Raw genomic sequence first — 21,406 nt, forward strand, 5'->3', positions numbered from 1 at the left:
GAAATAGAGACTAAAAAGACAATAGAAAAAATAAAAGAAATCAAAACCTAGTTATCTGAAAAGAAAAAAAAAATTGACTAAACCCTTAGCTAGACTAACCAGATAAAAAGAGATATGGCTCAAATAAAATAAGAAAGGAAAGAGTAGATGTTACAACTGATCACATAGAAATACAAAGGGTCATAAGAGACTACTATGAACAGATATATGCCAACAAATTTGAAAACCTAAAAGATATGGATAAATTCCTAGAAATATACAATCTCCAAGACTGAATCATGAATAAATAGAAAATGTGAATTCTACCAAACATTCAAATAAGACTTATTACCTACTTCTCTCAAACTGTTCCAAAGGATTGAAGAGGATGGAACACTTCCAAAGTCATTTCACAATGCCAATATTACCCTGATACCAAAACCAGATAAAATCAGAGAAGGATACCACAAAAAAAGAAAATTACACGTTAATATCTCTGATGAAATAGATGCAAAAATCTTCAATAAACTATTAGCAAACTGAAATCAACAATACATGAATTGAATACCATGATCAAGTGGGACTAGGGAAGCAAGGATGGTTCAACATCTGTAAAAATCAGTATGATACCCCACATTAAATGAAGAACAAAAAATTACATTACTGTCTTAATAAATGCAGAAAAAAATTTGACAAAATTCAACATGCATTTCTGATTAAAAAAAAGAAACTCTCAACAATGTGGGTATAGAGGGAACATATTTCAACATAATAAAGGCCATATATGACAATCCCACAGATAACATCATACTCAATGAAAAAGCTGAAAGCTTTTCCTCCAAGGTCTGGAACAAGGCAAGAATGCCCATTCTCACCACTTTTATTAAACATAGTATTGGGAGTTCTAGGCAGAGCATTTAGGCAAGAAAAGGAAATAAAAGACAACCAAATCAGAAGAAGCAAAACTATCACTATTTACAGATGATGTGATATTATCAATATATATACAGAAAACCTTAAAGACCTCACAAAAAATGTTAGAATAAATGAATTCAATAAAGTTGCAGGACACAAGATTAATATACAGAAATCTGTTTTTTTCCCATAATTCATTGATAATGAGCTATTGGAAAGAGAATTCAAGAAAACAATCCCATTTACAATTGCAACAAAAACAATAAAGTACCTAGGAACAAATTTAACCAATGAGCTAAAAGATCTGTACACTGAACCCTATACTACATTGATGGAAGAAATAGAAGACACAAATAAAAAGACAGTACATGCTCATGGACTGGAAAAATTAACATTGTTAAAATGTCCATACTAGCCAATGCTATCCACAGATCAATTGTCTCTATTAAAATTCCAATGATATTTTTTACAAAGCTAGAATAATCTTGAAATCTGTATGGAACCACAAAAGACCCCCATTAGCCAAAGGAATCTTGAGAAAGAAGAAAAAAGTTGGAGGCACCATGTTCCCTGACTTCAAACTCTGTTACAAGTCTACAGTAATCAAAACGGTATGGTATTAGCAGAAGAACAGACACATAGGTCAATGAAACATAATATAGAGCCCAGAAATAAACCCACACATTTAGTCAATCAATTTATGATCAAGGAGCCAAATACATACAATGGGGAAAGGACAGTCTTCAAAAAGTGGTGCTGGGAAAACTGGATAACACATGCAAAAAATGAAACGGGATCACTATCTTACACCATACACAAAAATTAACTCAAAATGGATTAAAGACTTGAACCTAAGACTTGAAGTCATAAAACTAGAAGAAAACATAAGTGGTTAGCTCTTTGACATCTATCCGGGAAATAATTTTTTGTATTTTACATCAGAAGCAAAGGTAACAAAAACAAAAAATTGGTACTACATCAAATTAAAAAGCTTTGAAATTTATCAAATTTTATCAAATCATGTATCCGATGAGAGGCTAATATACAAAATATGTAAAGAACTCATACAACTCAATAGCAAAGAAAAAAATCTTAATAAAAAATGGGCAGAATATCTGAATAGATACTTTCCAAAGAAGACATTTAGAAGGTCAATAGGTACATGAAAAGATGCTCAGCATCACTAATCATCACGGAAATGCAAATCAAAACCACGAGATATCACCTCACACCTATCAGATAGCTATTTTCAAAAAAACAACAAACTACAAGTGTTGAAGTAGTGGAGAGAAGGGAAACCTACTGCATTGTTGGTGGGACTGTAAACTGTTGTAGCCACTATGGAAAACAGTATGGAGTTTCCTCAAAAAATTCAAAGAAGAACTTCCATATGATTCAGCAATTCTGCTTCTGGGTATTTATCTGAAGCAAATAAAAGCACTAACTCGAAAGATACATGTACCCCCATGCTCACTGCAGCATTATCTACAATAGCCAAGACATGGAAACAACTTATGTGGGCATCAATGGGCGAATAGAAAAAGTGGTATATGAGTATATGTGTGTGTGTGTGTGTGTGTGTGTGTGTGTGTGTGCGCGTGTGTGTGCATGTGTGCGTGTGTATTACTCAGCCACAAAAAAGTGAAATCTTGCCGTCTGTGACAACGTGGATCAATCTTGAGGGCATTATGCTAAGTGAAATAAGTCAGACAGATACTGTATGATCTCAATTCTATATGGAATCTAAAAACAAACAAAGCTCATAGATAGAATAGATTGATGGTTGCCAGAGTTGGGGGGTGGGCAAAATAGTTGAACAGAGTCAAAAGGTACAGACTTCCAGTTATAAAGTAAACAGGTCATGGAGATGTAATATATAACATTGACTGTAGTTAATAATAGTTATAAAATAAATAGGTCACGGGATATAATATACAACATGGTGACTGTAGTTAACACTGTATTTCATATTTGAAAGTTGCTAAGCGAGTAGATCTTAAAAGTCCTCAACACAAGGAAAAATTTGTAACCACGTATAGCGATGGATGTTAACTAGACTTACTGTGGTGATATTTCTCAACATATACAAATATCCAATCACTGTGTTGTACATGTGAAACTAATATAATGTTGTATGTCAATTATACTTTAATATTTTTTAATTAAAAAATCACAAGTTGTTTATAATTTAGAAGGCAAAAAATTCTAAAATGCAACCTAGCCAGTTCTATGTCTAGACTGACCCTTACAATCCTCAAAGAATAAACATTTATTCCAAGAGCAAAAAAATGATTCAGAGTTGTTCTTCAAATAATACAATCTATTAAACTTGTTCTGATATTAATGCACTTCCCATTTTTCATATTATTTACTTCCTATCTATCTAAATTGAGTTTTAATGTTCAACAGTATGGAGGATTGTGTGCCTAGTGGAAAAATGCATTATTGGGAGAATTTAATATAAGCTGCATCTTTAGGATATAAAACAAAATTGTATTCATATTAATTTTAGCCAAGTCACTAGGATTGGCTGTTGGAATTTCACTTCATAACAGAGTTGATTCATTAAGTACACAATGACCAGCTAGTGCCATGGTGTCTACCAAGGGCAGAGAGAATCAAAAAACAAACAAAAACAAAAACAAAAAAAACCCCCACCATTTCTAAGAGGCTAATCATGTTTTGAATGGAAGTACAAAATGTAGTATACACAAAGAAAACATTATAAACTTTCAGATGCCTGTGACGGGTAACAGAATATGCCACCCCAAAATATATCACTTGGCATAAGTATTATTTTGAGCTGAAAGCAACTGAGAAGAAGCAGATTCAAGAAAAGCTCTCTGCCCTCCCCCTTTTACCTAAGAACAGGACATAGATTTGTTAAAAGTGCCAATCCTCCTCTCTCCACTAGAAAGGACAGAAGTTAATCAACTGGAGATAAGTTAGAACCTTATCAATCCAGAGGCTGGCACTAGAAAAAATCTACACAACACACCTGGCTAAAATTAGCCCTTATTTACCATCACTGTCCTCATATATTTTCCTTCCCACAATTTGCTACCCCAGATACACAAAATCCTTTTCCTTTTTGTCTGTCACTTCTCTACAAAATTATGGTTCTTTTGTTAAGATAATATATGAACCCAAATTCTAACCACTCTGTTGAATTACTCATCATTGAGTACTCCTACTAGGATGCATGACTCAACTTTAATAAACTTCAGTTTGCTCTTTTATTAAACTGTTTTTTGTTTTTGTTTTTGCAGTACGTGGGCCTCTCACTGTTGTGGCCTCTCCCATTGCGGAGCACAGGCTCCGGACGCGCAGGCTCAGTGACCATGGCTCATGGGCCCAGCCGCTCCGTGGCATGTGGGATCTTCCCGGACCGGGGCACGAACCCGTGTCCCCTGCATCGGCAGGCAGACTCTCAACCACTGCGCCACCAGGGAAGCCCTATTAAACTCTTTTGTTGGTCTAATTTGCAGAATCCCAGCCAACAAACCTAAAATGGATGGAGGAAAAAGAAAATTTTTCCTCCCTTGCACCTGGGAGATCCAATGACAGGTGTGCTAGAAAAACAAGAGAAGTTTAGACAGAAGTCTTCACCTACACTTCTAAAGAATTAACATACCCAAATTGATGGAACAAGGGTGCAAAATGCAAACAGGTTAATAGAAAGAATAATACAAGCAGGTTGGGACAGAAAGAAATCAGTATTGGTAAGATAAGGAGGCTGTTTTACTGGAGCTGAGGATGGGTGGGATAGTTGTGATTCCCTTAAGAACAGTCAGGTGGAAGACAATAAGCCACCAAAAGAAACAGTGGACAGTTTGTTTCTCAAGAGATATGTCATTTATTTATGCTTCCTTTCCCTTTGTTTAGCTTCTGGCGCACTTTATAATTCTTTCCAGTGAGAGTTTTTGTGTCCTTGTTCAGTTTCTACTCCCTTAAGTAAATCTGCTCAGGTCATTGATTCTATGGTTTCAAATATATATTTGGTGGTATAGTTTCCTTTTCGTGTGGAACCAAGTCCACCATTTCATTTATCAAATGAAGGACAAAGCATCACTGCTTTGTCTGTGCATTTAATTATGGGTCCCCGTAGAGCAGCCCCCCCTTTTTTCAGATATGTTTAAGCACTTAAATCTACACATTAGATGAAGGGAAGATTTGATCAGCCTCATTCAGCTTAATGTGCCTCCAAGTCCTACTATTAAAGCATTAAATGAAGAAACAATCAAACAAGAGAAAACAGGAAAGAGGAAATGTACAGATAAAGAACTAGTAGATACAGATGTTGAAGAATTACAAGTAAACTGAAAGATACCCCTAGTAACATGTTCTAATGTGCAATCACCTGATTTGCTGACCAAAATATACAAATGGGCTGTTTTGCTTTACGAATATTGAGTCCTGAAAAACAGAGGTGGAAAGCTATCGTTATGTAGTAAAGACAAATTAAGGCACTCCAAAATCCAGCGTTAAATCTTTCAAAATAAAGCCAACTTGTAATACGATATTTGGTATTAACCTCCACATTTAATAAAAGTCACTTAAGATCAAAATTCAAATTATCTATTTTTACTTTTACCCACCTGTGTGATTTACCTGTCCTCAATTTCAAGCCTTCCAATGCCTCCAGTGGTTTCTAAAAACAGTGTTAATATTGTCTCAGTCTGATATAAATACCTGTGTTTAATGAGACATAATATTGACTTGCTCAACTAGTTATTCCACCCTTAATTCACAGATATCAATTGAGCACTTCATTTCTACACACTGCTGTGTTCTCAGATGCAACACTTTTAATAATAGCGCCCCTTCCAAAAACTGTTCTATTCCTTTGAACTTTTTCCTTATCTTTCATCTCATTCTCTTTTATCATTGCATTATTTTTCCTTATTTCTCTGTGGTTTCTCCTCTTTTGTTTTCCTCATTTTGTGTATATCTCCCCAGTCTTCCCTTCACATCGTACATTATTCATTGCTTTCTTTCCATGTATCATCATCGCAGAAGTTCGCCTTTCTCCTCTCACTTGCATTCTTATTCATTTATTCATTATACATGCTTTGCCATCCCCTCCTGCATACATCAAGGAAAACCTCCCATTCACTAATTCACATACTCATTTATTTTCTAATATTTTCTCTTTCTATGTACAATTTCCCTGATGTTTTCTCAAAGTTATATGTATATAAAGAAAATATCAATATATGAGTAAAGCTCTGTAATATCTATCATTCAATCCCTATATCTATACCAACCTATTTCTCTGTTACATGTAAATGTATAAATATAGTATATGTATATAAATACGACATACATGTAAATATATATGTGTGTGTATGTGTATTTGTGTTATCAGTGTCTGAGTGTGTGTATCCAGTTTTTCTTACTTTTCCACTCATTTTTTCTTCTCATTTTCTCATCTTTCCTCTTTTTAATCATGAGCTGAATATTTAAAGACCTGTGTATGTTTACTGTGTTTAACACCAGTAAAAAAAGAGTTGATTGAGCTGGGTTACTCCATCTCTAAAGATGGTGGAAGGGTTAGCAGAGCTAACCTAGGAAAAGCGACAAAGTAGTGGCTCCACCCCTCTACTCTGCTGCCAGTGACATCTGGCATCATTCCCAAATGGTGGTTCTTTCTACTCCCCCTGAGTCCATGTAGCCATGAATGCTAAAATCACTTTTCCTTGAATCAGGGGAAAGCTGCTGGCATGTTGGATGAGACAATTCTTCATCATTCTAATGAAGCATGTCAGACATTCCTGAACTCACTCCCCTACTCAGCATTAAACAGCCATGGCAAACCCCAACCCAGCCCCCAAGACCTGTCCTTATACTAAGTGGAGAGATGCATGAGTCAGAGAGGATGCAAGAGGGACCTCATCAGGGCTTGAATAACAGAACTTTCCTTCCTGGAGGAGGAAGGAAGGTGCTGGAACAAGGCCAACATGGTTGCCTTGGCTGGAGACCACCGTGTTCAGTAAAGCCAGACGCTGTGAGGACAACTCCAGCCTGGCAAAGAAGCTAGTCAGCTGCAAACCTCACTGTCCTATGGAATTCAGCTTCCAAAGGAGGTATCATAACACAGTGATTATGAGTATGGATTCGGTCATGCTCAAATCCTCAGCTCTAAATATTGGGTAAGTTACAGAAGCCTTCTGTGCCTCAGTTTTCTTATCAAAAAAGTGGGAATAACAGTATCAGTACTGATAGGCTTAGGACTGTTTTGCAGATTAAATAAGTTGTTATTTGTTCATGTTTTAAATGTGTTAAGTACCATACAAAAAATAAAGTGAAAAAATACACTGACAAGATCAAGTACATCCTTTCTGAGAAAGAGCAGATGAATGAGTCTTTCTATTTATCGCCCTATGTCCTCAAAATCTTCCTCTCTGTCAACCCTTCCTTTAGCAATACTTTTGCAAATATGTTTTTTTTTTTGAATAAGTACCTCCAATTGAACAACTAGCTAGCTAAACAAAGAAATGATGCTTAAGCGAGAAAGAAGTACACAAGAGATGGTAGGAGGCATGCAAAAGGAAATTAGAGAACAAAGTTAAAAGAATATGGTTATTTAAAAAAGAATTGGATAAACTAAGTTGAGTTCTGTTTGTAGAGAAACACTGTAATGAAAGAATGTAGTGCCTGAAATGATTTAGATTTACTTTCAATCTCTGTTAACATGTCTTATTGTTTTCCATATGTAGACTCTGAAGCTGAAAAGTTAAATTATTCCATGGTAATTGACATGTTGAATGATTATAATATTAGAATAAGAAACCATCTGGTGTTTTAACACTATTGGACATAGGAAAAAATATTACTTATTAAACTTGTGGAAAATCATTAAGTGACTGGGACATATAATATTTTAGCTATTGATGGTGGGAGATGGTTGATAAAAGTTAAAGTGTAAATATGCTGCTAAGGTAACCAGATTAGCCCAAGATGGAGTCACTCATGCTAGACCCCATGTCAGCAAACCAAAACTTAACAAAGTTTCTGTGCTTGGATCTCCCAGAAAAAGCAGCCCTAGGTGAACCAGTCAGTGCTTGCCTGTTCAGCACATGTTACCTGGCTCAGCTCCAAGATTTCCCTTTGCTCCATGTAAGGAAGGTAACCCTGCTTTAACCACTCGGCAAATGCCCAGTATAACTTCTTTGTTCGTGCTCACTTTGATCTATAAAAATCTCTCACCTTGGGCTTCCCTGGTGGCGCAGTGGTTGAGAGTCTGCCTGCCGATGCAGGGGACACGGGTTCGTGCCCCGGTACGGGAGGATCCCACATGCCGCGGAGCGGCTGGGCCCATGAGCCATGGCCGTTGAGCCTGCGTGTCCAGAGCCTGTGCTCCACAATGGGAGACGCCACAACAGTGAGAGGCCCGCGTACCGCAAAAAAAAAAAAAAAAAGAATTTGTGGGACTGGGAACCTCATACTCTAGAGGTGACCGTATAAGTGCATATTCTAATTATTATACTTGATGAATAAAGCCAAACAATTCGGCTTTATTCATCAAGTATAATAAAAATATGTATACCCTTAACCCAGCTATTGCATTTCAACTCTAAAAACATGGAAAGTAGACAAAGATGTTCATTACAGTGTTGTGATAATCAACATAGCCAACAAAAATATCCAACAATAGGGAGGTAATTAAATAAATAATGGAATCACGTGATAGGGAATTTTGATGTCTATAAAAAGCAGTAACACCATACAAAAACACAGTGAAATGCTAAATGAAAATTACTTAAATTTCTCTCTCGCTTAAGTGTGACTGTATATGTGTGTATAAACAAACACAGTTTACAGAGAAAGATAAGTAGTAATGCTTCAAAATGTCAATTTGGGGCTGGCAATTTGAGCTGAAGGATTATAAGTTATTATGTTTCTTATATTTTGTAATTTCTACGTTTTGGGCAATAAGCATATGCTAATTTTATATTAGAAAATATGGTTATATATTTAATAATTTGATCTTAAAACACCTTAGGTGAGGGTATCAGACAATAGATGGCAAAAGGTAGAAAGTCTTTGGGAAAAAACAATTAAAAATTGGAAAACAAATATACAAGCTTATGAGATTTTATAGGTGTTGACATGAAATAGCAATATAGGCTCTCCATTCAAAATTTTTAAAACGAAAAAGGCTACTGAACCATTTTATCACACAAAAACTAAACTCTATGCAAAATGCTTTCAGTTTTGAAGATGTTAGCTGATTAAAATATATTGTTTTGCTTAAGAGTTACTCTGCTACAGGAGCCATTTGTTTTCCTTTGCTGCAAAGCCCCAGAAATACTTAACTTACATTTATACTTAATATGAGACTGAGATTGGTATGTCCACCAAGAGTTATATGTGACTGCTAAAGACAGAAAGATGTTGATAACATAACCTGCTTTTTCTACCTTCAGACATGTCTAACTACAGTCCAACTTGTCTCCTGCTAGATGAAGCATAAACCCACAGAGAAAAGCCACACTGGAGCTGGGATCTATTCCACCTTCAATGTCATTCAAAAGAAGCCTCAGAGAAAAATCTGTGTTCTTTGGGCAGGAGGAACCTCCACTTTTATCTTCAGATTTATAAAAACATATTAGGCTGTATTGCTGGCCAACACAGTCCCCTTTTCAAAGGCAAAATGATTGTATTGCCTCTAACATGATGCTTACCTAAAACTATTTGTTGAAAGTGTCCTTAAAATGTAAGTTTAGAGTGTCCAGATGTAAATATGCACTGATTAACAGTTAATCTCAGTTCTGAGCTTCCCACGATACAAAAAATAGATCCTATTTTTGAGATGCATGAATGGGTTCGCCTGAAGTTTACATCTGGATACTAATTATTAACGCTCACTGTATTTCTTTTACATAAAATTTAAGGATGACCTTACGAAAATCCCTAGAGTTTAAGGGGGAAAAGTACTGGCCCTTAAATTTAAAAACCTGGTGAGTACTCTAGGTTACAGGCAAGTTTCCTGTCAGTACAACTAAAGTTTCAGTCTGGAGAGCGTGAAACCCTCATCCCGTTTGTCATGAAATGCTCCTCCAACATTGCCACATCCAGGCAACGTGAAGAAAGAGCTCAAGTATGTGGAGAAGTTATTGACTATATTATGGGATTATATGAATATATAAATCCTATGTGCATGCAGGTATACTTCATATATTTATATATTTATTTATACACACATAACTAATGTATCTAATTTTATGCTCAGTTACAGTTGGGGGGACTAAGTAAATGAAATATTGTACATGTGTAGATAGATTTTCATGACAGGTAAATGTCATCAGGTATGAAGTGATATATGGGAATAGGAAAATAGACTTTAACATATAAAATTAAAATTTAAATTACTTTTTAAAAGTAATTTAAAAAGACTTTGCTTTTCCATTTATATATAATTCAAGTTTTCTAACTAGGAAAACTATTTGATACCTAGAGTTTAAAATTTACCTTGAGTATAAGGTTTCTTACACTCTTGCTAGGAGTAGAGCCCGAGGGACAGCTCTAAAGTATATTCTACCCCAGTGTCATTCAAAGTGCTTTCTGAGAATGGTGCGCTATTGATCCATGATTGAGTAAACACAGAAATTGAACGAGTGATTGAACACCTTTACAGCAATTCTGCAGGCTAATTTTTTTTTTTTTTTTTTTTGCGGTACACGGGCCTCTCACTGCTGTGGCCTCTCCCGTTGCGGAGCACAGGCTCCGGACGTGCAGGCCTAGCGGCCATGACTCACGGACCCAGCCACTCCGCGGCATGTTGGATCTTCCCAGACCGGGGCACGAACCCGTGTCCCCTGCATCGGCAGGTGGACTCTCAACCACTGCGCCACCAGGGAAGCCCTTACAGGCTAATTTTGTTTCTGTTGGATCTAATAATAAAAAGTATCAAATAATCCACCACAGAGTGAAATTTATTTTAAAAATGTCCTTCCCCACAAATTCCCCACAGAGAATGTAAGCAGCACTGTTCTAGGCTGTCTCACTGAGATTTCCAGCACAACTGATCCCCAACTGCCCTCAGCACTTATCTTATAAGTATGGTATCTTTGTTGGCTTCCTACCTTCCCTCTCACTTTCACATTTGTCTACAGAAGCTTCCTGAGGTTACCTTCCAAATAAACTGCCTGAATTCTTATTTTGTCTCAGAGTCTGCTTCTGATGTCAGAGAGTTTGTTTGGTCTACTCCTGTACCTTTGATGTCTGTAACAATGCCCGACAAACAGTAGCTGTTCTATCAATCTTAATTAATTAGTTAATGTTCTTTATTACAGGTTGGGTAACCTTGGACAAATCGGTCTACTTCCCTGTCGCTCAAATTCTTCATGTACATATCAATAGTTCAGAATGGATAACCCCAAAGTACCTTCTGGCTTCCAGCTCTATGGTTATATAATTTGTTTGGTAAAGGACTGTGGTAGACAATGCCCCAAATCCAAAGAAGAGGCAGATTTCAGTGAACTCAGGCAGGTGGAAGTGATATTGATGAGAATTAGGAAATATGGAGGATGCTTAGGATTGGGGTAGGCAGAGACGAAGGAAGAATCCATTTGGAGACAAGTTGATGTTTAAGGGATGAGAAATCAGACATGTTGAAAAGCCAGTGTGTAAACCACGATTGACCTATAAAGCAAATGTGTTTAGGACAGTGGGAAATTATCCTGGAAAAGCATTTAAGGACAGGATTAATGGTTTCCTCTGCCTGACAAAAACTGGCAATATATATGTATGTGTGTACAGAAAACATTATGAGTCTATAACTAATACTAAGGGAGGACAGCAAAAAAAATTAAATCTACCTCTAGATGTAATTCATTTCAGTAGAACATTCTAAGCACTAAGAGTCCATCGAGATAAGGACATGAGTTAACTACAACATTTGAGTGTTGCCTATGCTCCGGGCACTATACTAAGTGCTTTATACGCAGAGTCTCATTGAATCCTCAAGACAACATATGAGGTAGTAAAGCTCTATCCTCATTCTGCTATGAGGAACTGAGGCATACCACAACCAACCTCACAGAATTTGAATCAAGTAATGTTTACTCAAGGCCTAGGGGGGTTCATGATCTTTAAAAGAGAGCTGTCACATGCAACATGAATCCAGCACCTAAGAAGTCACATCTATCTTGAGGACTGAGGTGGACTTGTTCAATGGAGAGTAGAAGGCACATTATGGGTTACACAAGAGTGGAAGCACCTGAGAGATGTTAGGCAGATGTTCAGGCAAGAATGAGGATCTCCCCAGATAATCTATATGAGAACGCATATCAGGGAATAATGGAAAGGAGGATCCAGCATAAGGGCAATTTAACTACACACCTAAACTGGCTTACCTTTCAGAAAAGGTGAGTATTGGTCTAAATGTTATTTTTTATTTATTTTTTTAATTGAAGTATAGTTGATTTACAATATCAGTTTCAGGTGTACAACATAGTGATTCAATACTTTTACAGATTATACTCCATTTAAAGTTATTATTTAAAAAATGGCTATATTCCCTGTGCTGTGTGTTACATCCTTGTGGCTATATATTTTATACAGAGTAGTTTGTACCTCTTAATCCCTCCCCTCTCTTGCCCTTTCCCCCTTCCCTCTTCCTATAGGTACCCACTAGTTTGTTCCCTATATCTGTGAGTTTGTTTCTGCTTTGTTATATTCATTCGTTTTATTTTTTAGACTCTACATATAAATGATAACATACAGTATTTGTCTTTGACTTATTGCACTAAGCATAACAAATGCTGGTATTAAAAACACTTTGGTAAAGTCATTAATATTTTTGGAGCCCATTCTTCATTTTCTATATCCATCACTGTATGAGATGCTTTCAGCTTCATTTTATTTAATCTTAAATCCCTCTAATGAGTCAGCATTTTTATTCCCACTTCCAGATAAAGCACATGAATAACTTGAGATAAATTGTTAGTGTCGATTAACAGTCTCAATCCTTCACTGACTCATTACCAGTTTATATCATACTGTCTTGCACTTGTGAAAATGTATTTGTTTCCCCCAAATGGAGTGATGGCATATTGAGAGGAGGGAACCTGCGTTATCCATCTTTTTGTCTCCAGTATCTACTATGATTTAGGACATAGTAAGGATATAGTAGGTGCAAAATAAATATTTTAAAACATTAAATATATATTAAATATTATATATATCAAATATTAAATATTTGGGGCTTCCCTGGTGGTGCAGTGGTTGGGAGTCTGCCTGCTGACGCAGGGGACACGGGTTCGTGCCCCAGTCCGGGAAGATCCCACATGCCGCGGAGTGGCTAGGCCCGTGAGCCATGGCTGCTGAGCCTGCGCGTCCGGAGCCTGTGCTCCGCAACGGGCGAGGCCACAACAGTGAGAGGCCCGCGTACCGCAAAAAAAAAAAAAAAAAAAAAAAAAAAAAAAAATTAAATATTTTAAAGTGATACCCAGGGTTTCTTTTTTTAATATTCCTCTCCAAAACTGAAAGTCCTTTTAAAGAATTTCAGCGAGGGAATCAAGGTTCTTCATACACTAAAGTAAGTCCTTGAATCACAAAGACTTCCTTCTTTAAAATGTAAAGCAAAACAAAACTTTTGCCAAGAAAATTCTTCTTTAAACAAAGAAAACTAAAAAGCAAACCAGACAGTGTTAGTCTCCATCTCATTTGCAAGTTTCTTCTCATCTCCTCAACCTGTGAAAGTTGGGGTGCCCCATGGTTCCATCCTCAGATATTATTCAGGCTCATGGCTGGATCATGGGCCAAGAATATGCTGATCATTCCTAAATTTCTGTTGCTAATCTCAACTTCTCTCCTAAACTCAAGATGCAAATATCCAGCTTCATACTCAACATCTCCAACTGGATTGATAGTACAGCCCTGAAAATCAGTGTGGCCAGAGGTCCTGACCAAGCACCCTGCATGCAAACATGCTCTTACTACAGTCTTTCCCATTTCAGCTTTGTGACCATTCCACCCTTTCAGTTGCTCAGACCAAAAACTTTCTAATGTAATCGACTAAATTCTTTTCTTTCAATCCCAATTTAAATCCACTTACAAATCCTGTTGGATCTAATTTTAAAATGTATTTGGAATGTGAACCTCCACCTCCAACAGTACTACTCTGATGTAAAGGATCACTATCTTGGACTTGGGTTTCTACAGTAGCCTCGTAATTTGTCTCTCAGCTGCTATTCTTCTTGCCCAGCTCGTGTCTTCTCTAATAACTAGCCAGAGTGACCCTCTTAAAAATCTATCATATCATATCATTCTTCTATCCCAACCTATCTAATAATTTCCCTATTCATTCAAAGTTAAAGCCTGAGCCCTTAAAATGCCTCTAATTTTTGTCCTCCTCGTTTTCACCACCTTAACTTCATCACCTTCATGCTCTTGCAACACCAGTCACTCAGACCACCTCACCATTCTTTAAACACACGTATGCTCCCAGCTCAGGGTACTGCTTGACACAGACCATGGTTATTATTCAGTCTATGTTCAAAAATCACCTATCAGAAGAGCCTTCACATACCATCTTATATGAAAAATTATCCCACACCTTTTCCTCACTACCTGATCCATCCCAAAATGTCTGCTTGATTTTCTTCATAACTTTAAAAAAATAGTTTTGCACCATCTGACATATATTTACTCATATATTTATTTACTGTCTAAATTCTCCACTAGAATGTAAATACTATAAAATCAGGAAATTGTTTTATTCACTGCCTCTCTCCCCACCAGCAACTAGAACAGTGCCTGGAACACAATAAGTTCTTCAAAATACATTTTAAATGAATAAATAAATAAATGAAGGGGAGATATTATATGACTCACTGTCTCCTGCAGTTATTATCCAAATAAAGTACTATTAGTGGTATAAATCAGTTTTCCATGCAGCATTAACCCGTTTACACACATATTGTGATTTTATAATAAAGGAGAAGAAATTTTAAAAGAATAGTGCATGATCATCTATGCTGGGGGATTACACAGTCTTAGAGACAGAGAATGACAGAGAGAGAGAATTAGAAATGAAAGTTTCACTTAGCTTAAGCTTTAAGGGAATAATCCTACATTGTTTAAATGGTGACTCCTGCTGAACTTTATTCTTGTACAATAATGGAAGCTTCTTAAATTTTAAGTCTGTTGCCCATATTAACATGATTGAGGGGAAAACTTCATTATTAAATGAGTTGATGCTTTTAATATTATGACCATTTCAGAGTTACAAGGATGTGATCCCTTAAATAGAAAGATATTTAAGCAAAATTAACAAACTAAGCAAAATTTTTGAATGCATATGCAGTAATAATATTGTGAACACTCACTGACTGAATCATAATTATTAATGCCCTGGCTTTTAAAAAACTCATCTAATCTGCATAATAAATGCTTGATTAATAATGAGCCCACCTCTGTAAATGTTAACCCGATTACAACGCAATATTTATAAGGGCAAATATGTCTTTAATGTGCCTTAAAATATTCAAAGAGAGATTTCTACTTGGATATTTTTCTTGCCACATCGTTTCTAAGTTGCTGTAGCCTACCTTTCATCACAAGTTGATGTGACAGATTGCTGTAATTTTCAGATTGCTAAATACTTCTGTCAAAGCCCCTTAAGGCATTTTCAGAATTTCGTTCTTGGATTTTTGGGGATAATTTCCAGGCTATCCTTTTTGGTGGAGATGAGGTAAGCAACAGCTTGAAACTATGATTCATTTCTGTTGGAGTCTCTGTCAGATACTTGCAGGAAAAAGAAAATGACTAATCACCTATTAAAAATGGCAGCAGATGCCATAAGCAAAATTTCATTCAACCTGTTAACTTTGGTTTCAATGTAAGAATTATTTAATTAAAAGTCTTCGTTTTTAAATATCATTTTTTAAAAATAACGTCTGCTAAAATATGAGGTAATGAAATTTACTTTCAATATTTTAACAAAGTTCTTTACAATGACCTTTCTCCGCACTTCAGTTTGCACACATCAATATGCATGTATGTATAGAATATACTTTACAGTATCATGAGGACATACATACATGTGCTCCAAGACAGGGCTATTAGCATTTAATATTTCTATCTTTTAAAAAGTCCTAAGGGTATAATGTTTACCACATTTGGTTTTATGAAATAGTGATTAATGTTTCATAAAATAGTTTTCTATCTTTTGTATTCTAAATACATTTTTGTTCAATGTTCCTGTGGTATATCTGAAAAAATCAGGTCCAAGAAATAGCAGATCAATTTTGTGATTCAAAGCAGTATACTGATAAAATAGAAGAATTCAAAACTTTTTCTAAACCAAACAGTGACCTATGATGGAGGGTTGTTTTTTTTTTCATGAAGTACTTTTGGGAATTTTGCCGCCAGTTCTTGAAGTAGGTAGTGAAGTGTGGAATGTGGTAAGGACGGAAGAGAGCTAGATCCTGAAGGAGAAGAGAGGAGGGAGATAATGTCGAGATTGTTTCCTAACTACTCCCTGTGCCAGAGGAAGGAGACTACAACAGTACATGAGGAGTTGATGTCTATGTAGGATATTCATAGACATAGGATAATCGGTTTGGGCCTGAAAGCAGGGCTAATGCTAGAGTGTCTATTTCCCCGCTTCTGATCATTACAAAAGCAAAAGGGCCCATATAGAGGAAGAACAGTGTTGTCGTTGAGAAAAATCCTCCAGAGATAATACTTTCACACCTACCATTACATCTGCTACTTAAAACAGTTCTGTGAGCTTACATGTCTCCATTTCACAGAAAGGAAACCAAGCCTCAGAAAGGGTAATCTGACAAGGGACACATAACTAGTAAGAGGCAGAGCCAGAATCTACCCAGGGCTACTGACATTTAATTCAATTGTTGTTCTACTACACATGCTTAAACATGCATCCCTGACATTTTGTAGTTGGAAAATATCAAGTTCACAAAAGTCAGGTGACTTTCCAAACATCAAAAATCTAAGCAGGATAGTATTCTTTTATGATTTTCAATCCAGTGATATATACATGACTTCCAAAAGTCTCTTGGTCTTTTTGAGTCACGTTGTATTTGGAAAGTAAGAGATATAGACCAAGTGATTTCCGAGGTCTCTTCCAGCTCTAAAATGCATAGTTTTTTTATTCTATTATACGTTGGCTATAACTAAAATCATAAACTGATTGATATCATCAGAAACAATTCCAAATTGACTTGGACAATGTTAAATATCACAGATATGTTGATAAGAGCATTATTTCAAACAAACAAACAAAACAAAAACAAACAAACAAAAAACTACTGACTTGGGAAATATATACTGGATAGGAGCAAACCGAAACGGTGCCAAGAACAGCTAATATAAATGTTAGCCATGATTCAGAAAAAAATACACAAGTAATGACTTTTGTAATAATTAAATAATTATTTAATTATAATTAATTATAGTAATTTTAATAATTATTAAAAATTAATAATTTTGTAATAATTAAAATGCATGTGGTGATTTTTTTTGCTTGGAACAGTAATTAATAATTCTTTTTCTTCTGTCCTTGATGACCAATTCACTTAAAACTCAGAAGGCAAATTAGTGAACATTCTACACTTATTATGAACCAAATTTTAGCTGCAAATCTCCTAGGAAGTGATGACAAAATACATTAAACAGACCTATATTAAGTTATTCAAATGTGACAAGGTAAAAACCAAGTTTCTGTTCAACTGATATAACAAAATGAATTTACAAATGAAATGATAGAGCATATAATTCCATTCAGAGCACAAAAATCAAATTGTTAAAAAATCACCCCTCTGAATCTTGAAAACATAAGACTTAACTTTCTGATGGTAAAGCTCTAGTTTTGTTAATTGAACCACTATTTTGGAAACTAGCTTTATATTTATTTACAAACACACATAGATTAATCCTGAGGTTTTTTTTCCTTTCAAATACATCTTGCCACAAGATGGAGTACACCCCTTTCAATAATTTCCAGAACACTATGGTAAAACCTGATGCATTAACAATATTTGTTTTACCTATTTTATGGCTAATATAAGACAATTAACACATGAAAAAGCTAAATGAGATTTATTACCAAATATATTAATCAATTACATAACTAATTGAAACTTTCAGTCTTTATTTTTAAGATGTATTTTTAAACTATTTTATTTTGGTTGAAACGAATGTGTTTATTTGGGAGACCACTGATGACACAACATCTCAATAATGCTGTTGGAGATGAAGTCAGGGTGCTCTGACTCCCAACCCTTCCTTAGAAATAGATAAGAACCATCTTATTTCAAGCAGATTCTAAAAGTGGGGATCATAATAGCCTTGCATTTTCCATCCACTTTTTCAACAAATCAATAAAAATACTTGTTACATAAAAGGTTTAACCTTAGACAGCAGCTCCTCAAAATTGCTTACTGTAAAGTAAAATCAAAACACACAGACTATAACTACCTTTTGGGACTCATCCAGAACTTACTGCTTAGTGAAGCCTTTCTGACTCCCCTACTGCTATTAGATCTCTCTTCTCTCTGCACCCAGAGAGCATTTCATCCATATACACATATACCGTTTGATTCAGGGCATGCCCTCTGGGGTTATTATTGTAGAGAGGAGTCCCTGACATCATGCTTGACAACTGTCCCTCTCTTCTTTCAAAACTTCCCCTAATCAGAGCATCCCCCTGGCCAGAATGTCTTAGGTCACCACTCATATATTTATTGATTGAACTCTGAGTTGCAATGAATTTATGACTTCCATAAAAGCAAAAGACTCCTACTGTTCCCTAATTACTTGATTATATTCACTTGTTGTCTCAACTACATGAACATTCTTGGAACTGCTATACAATTTACATTTTAAGATCATGCCTAATATTTTTCCTTTGTTTCTTTCATCAGTTGCATTATTGCAATCAGGTATAGGTCAAAATTGCCTACGAGAGTACAAAATTAATGACAGAAAGAGAGTTCATAATGAGTCAACAACATGTATTGCAGAATAAAGAGAGCTTTTGATGTGTGGAGGATTTTTCCTTGCTGACCCAGAATCGGAGTTCTGTTTGATGCATTAACCCATGGTAGGTAAGAAGAGCATATGAATACTGTACACTCAGATCACAGGCAAAATAAATACTAACTAAGCAAAATATTTAAGACAAAATGGAGAAGCAATGCGTTAGTCCTGCAAGTGACCATATGAAATTAAAGCACTTACACTTCACAATAATAATGTGTTTATGTATTTATCTACTACTTGAGGGCAAGGACTATGTTCACTCATCTATATAGTCTCAGTTCCACTCAGGCCCCAGGACTGTACTTGGCACATAATATGGAAGGCATTCAATGCCTACTGAGTGGGTACATATCGTACTGATCAGATCATTCTCATATGTCCTCATGGGATAATTCATACTAGAATTAATAACTCACAGTTGCCTTATATACTGAAAATTTTTTTAATTGAACTAGAATAAATGTTTAGTCTTTATATAATTAAGGTGATATAAACATATATAATAACATAATAATTTGCAAGAATTTTATTCTACAGTATTCTGGGCCTAATCAAAGATTTGTGAGGGAAAAATAATAATAGAAGAAAACAGATTCAAATCTAAAGCTTATAATAGTTGGGGGAGTTAAAGAAAAGTTAGAACACATCATAACATTCAAAGTGACCAAAAAATGTAAATGCTAGGATCCATAAACAAATGTAGGCAATAATCAACCTTGAGTCTTTACACCATTGTATCAGTGCTTCTGTTACAGCACTTGCTACTGTTATGAAATTGTTTATGTCCATGTAATTCTGATCCCTGCTACTTTCTGCAGGACAACAATTACAAGACACACAATTGGTGTTTACAAATGTTTATGAAATAAGTGACAGACTGCATGCATGCACGCACGAATGAACAGTTGTCAGCGAAATGTAGAAAGACATCTCCTAGATGAAGGGTAATTCAGTCATCAAGGCCTTAGCAACTGCAGCAGCTAGGGTGACATACCAGAAACACCAACTTTCAGATGTTACCAAGCACTGTGAATTTAAGTTTTATTTATTATAAAATGAAAAGTCAGAAAATAAAATAATGGACTAAAGGGCTGTTAAGATGGTCTTTGTTTTGTATTGTATTATTTTTCTTTGGGGAATTTTCTCTTACTGTTCTTCTATTGCATGAAGTAATAACTAGTAGGGCTCTGACTCCTAGAAAAAGGCAGTCAGGACAGCCTTTTAATTAGTTGGAAACTACTTGTGCTGGTAGAGAGATGGAAAAACTACCAGATCTTCAGAAATAAAGAGTTCAAGGCATTTGACCTTGAGGTAACCAAAGCGTCCACTATTTGACCAGAAAGCATTCTGTACTTGATGCTAAAACTTAGAGGCAATAAAAGAAAAGCAAGTTATGGTTAATAAAGAAACAGCTTAATACTTTAGGTATTAATTTCTTTACCTCTTTCTTTAAGGTAAAATTTTAAAATAATGGGTCATCAATATTTTATAATCTTGGTTGTTTCCTTAAAGACATAAACAAAGGGGGCACTTGGATGTTTTTATTTTTAAATTAGTCAAGTAATTATTTTTAAGTCAAAGGAAAAGCAGGAGACAATTAGAAGGAAAAGGTAGGGACATATGACAAAGGTCTTACAGTTAGTTCTTGACTGGTGTCTGGGAGCCCTGCGGGACAATGAGAAGGTCAAGGTTGCATCTGGAATGCCACAACAGGAAGAGAATTTTCTGGGAATATAGAATGGTCATATACAAGATTACTGAATAATGAAGACTGACACTAAAATTAAAATAATTTTCATCATTTTAGTTATCTAAGTTCATCTCTTCAGCATTTACAATATGTCAGACATCACTCAAATGGTCAAATATTTAAGTTATGTCATTCAATATCACAGGCTGACACCTCCAGCTGTTCAATAATCAGGTTGAAAGAAGTACAGAGATAATTTACTAAGAGTGAAAATTAGATGACGTCTAAAATTTGATACTGAAATCTCACCCAATAAGTACCAAATAGAATATTTAAAGTTTCAAAATAAAAATAATACATTTTTGAATGTATAATTTTTAAGAAAATGATGACATAGTAAAAAAAAAAAAGGAAAATAACAAATAGTAAGTTACAAGGGTTTATTTTTGGCTGTATATTTATAATTGACATATTGCACTATATTATTTTACTAAATATTTTACTTATACAGAAGGCTTAAAAGAATGATATAATAAATACTAACTTAAGAAATGTCATTTCCAGTTGCATGATCACACTCCTCTCTCCCCAAAGAAAACTATCTTGAATTTGATATTATTCCCGTGCATGAATTTATGCTTTTACACATATATAGCATATATCTATGCAATACTGCTTTGATATAGTAAAACATTATATAAATATATCATGCTGCATGCATCCTTCTGCATAATTTTTTTTCTTTCAATCTTATGTTTCTAAGATTCGTCCATGCTAACACCAAAACATTTACCTCATACATTTTCT

General features: G+C 35.4%; 1 protein-coding gene across 1 annotated transcript in view; it reads right to left on the reverse strand.

The window, feature by feature from the left end:
* The window catches only part of NAALADL2 (N-acetylated alpha-linked acidic dipeptidase like 2), an 801,118-nt gene that overhangs the window by 689,628 nt on the left and 90,084 nt on the right, over positions 1–21,406 (reverse strand). The gene's annotated exons all lie outside the window — the stretch shown is intronic.

The sequence above is a fragment of the Globicephala melas genome, chromosome 4 (assembly GCF_963455315.2).
Source record: "Globicephala melas chromosome 4, mGloMel1.2, whole genome shotgun sequence".
In the NCBI taxonomy this organism is placed as follows: Eukaryota; Metazoa; Chordata; class Mammalia; order Artiodactyla; family Delphinidae; genus Globicephala; species Globicephala melas.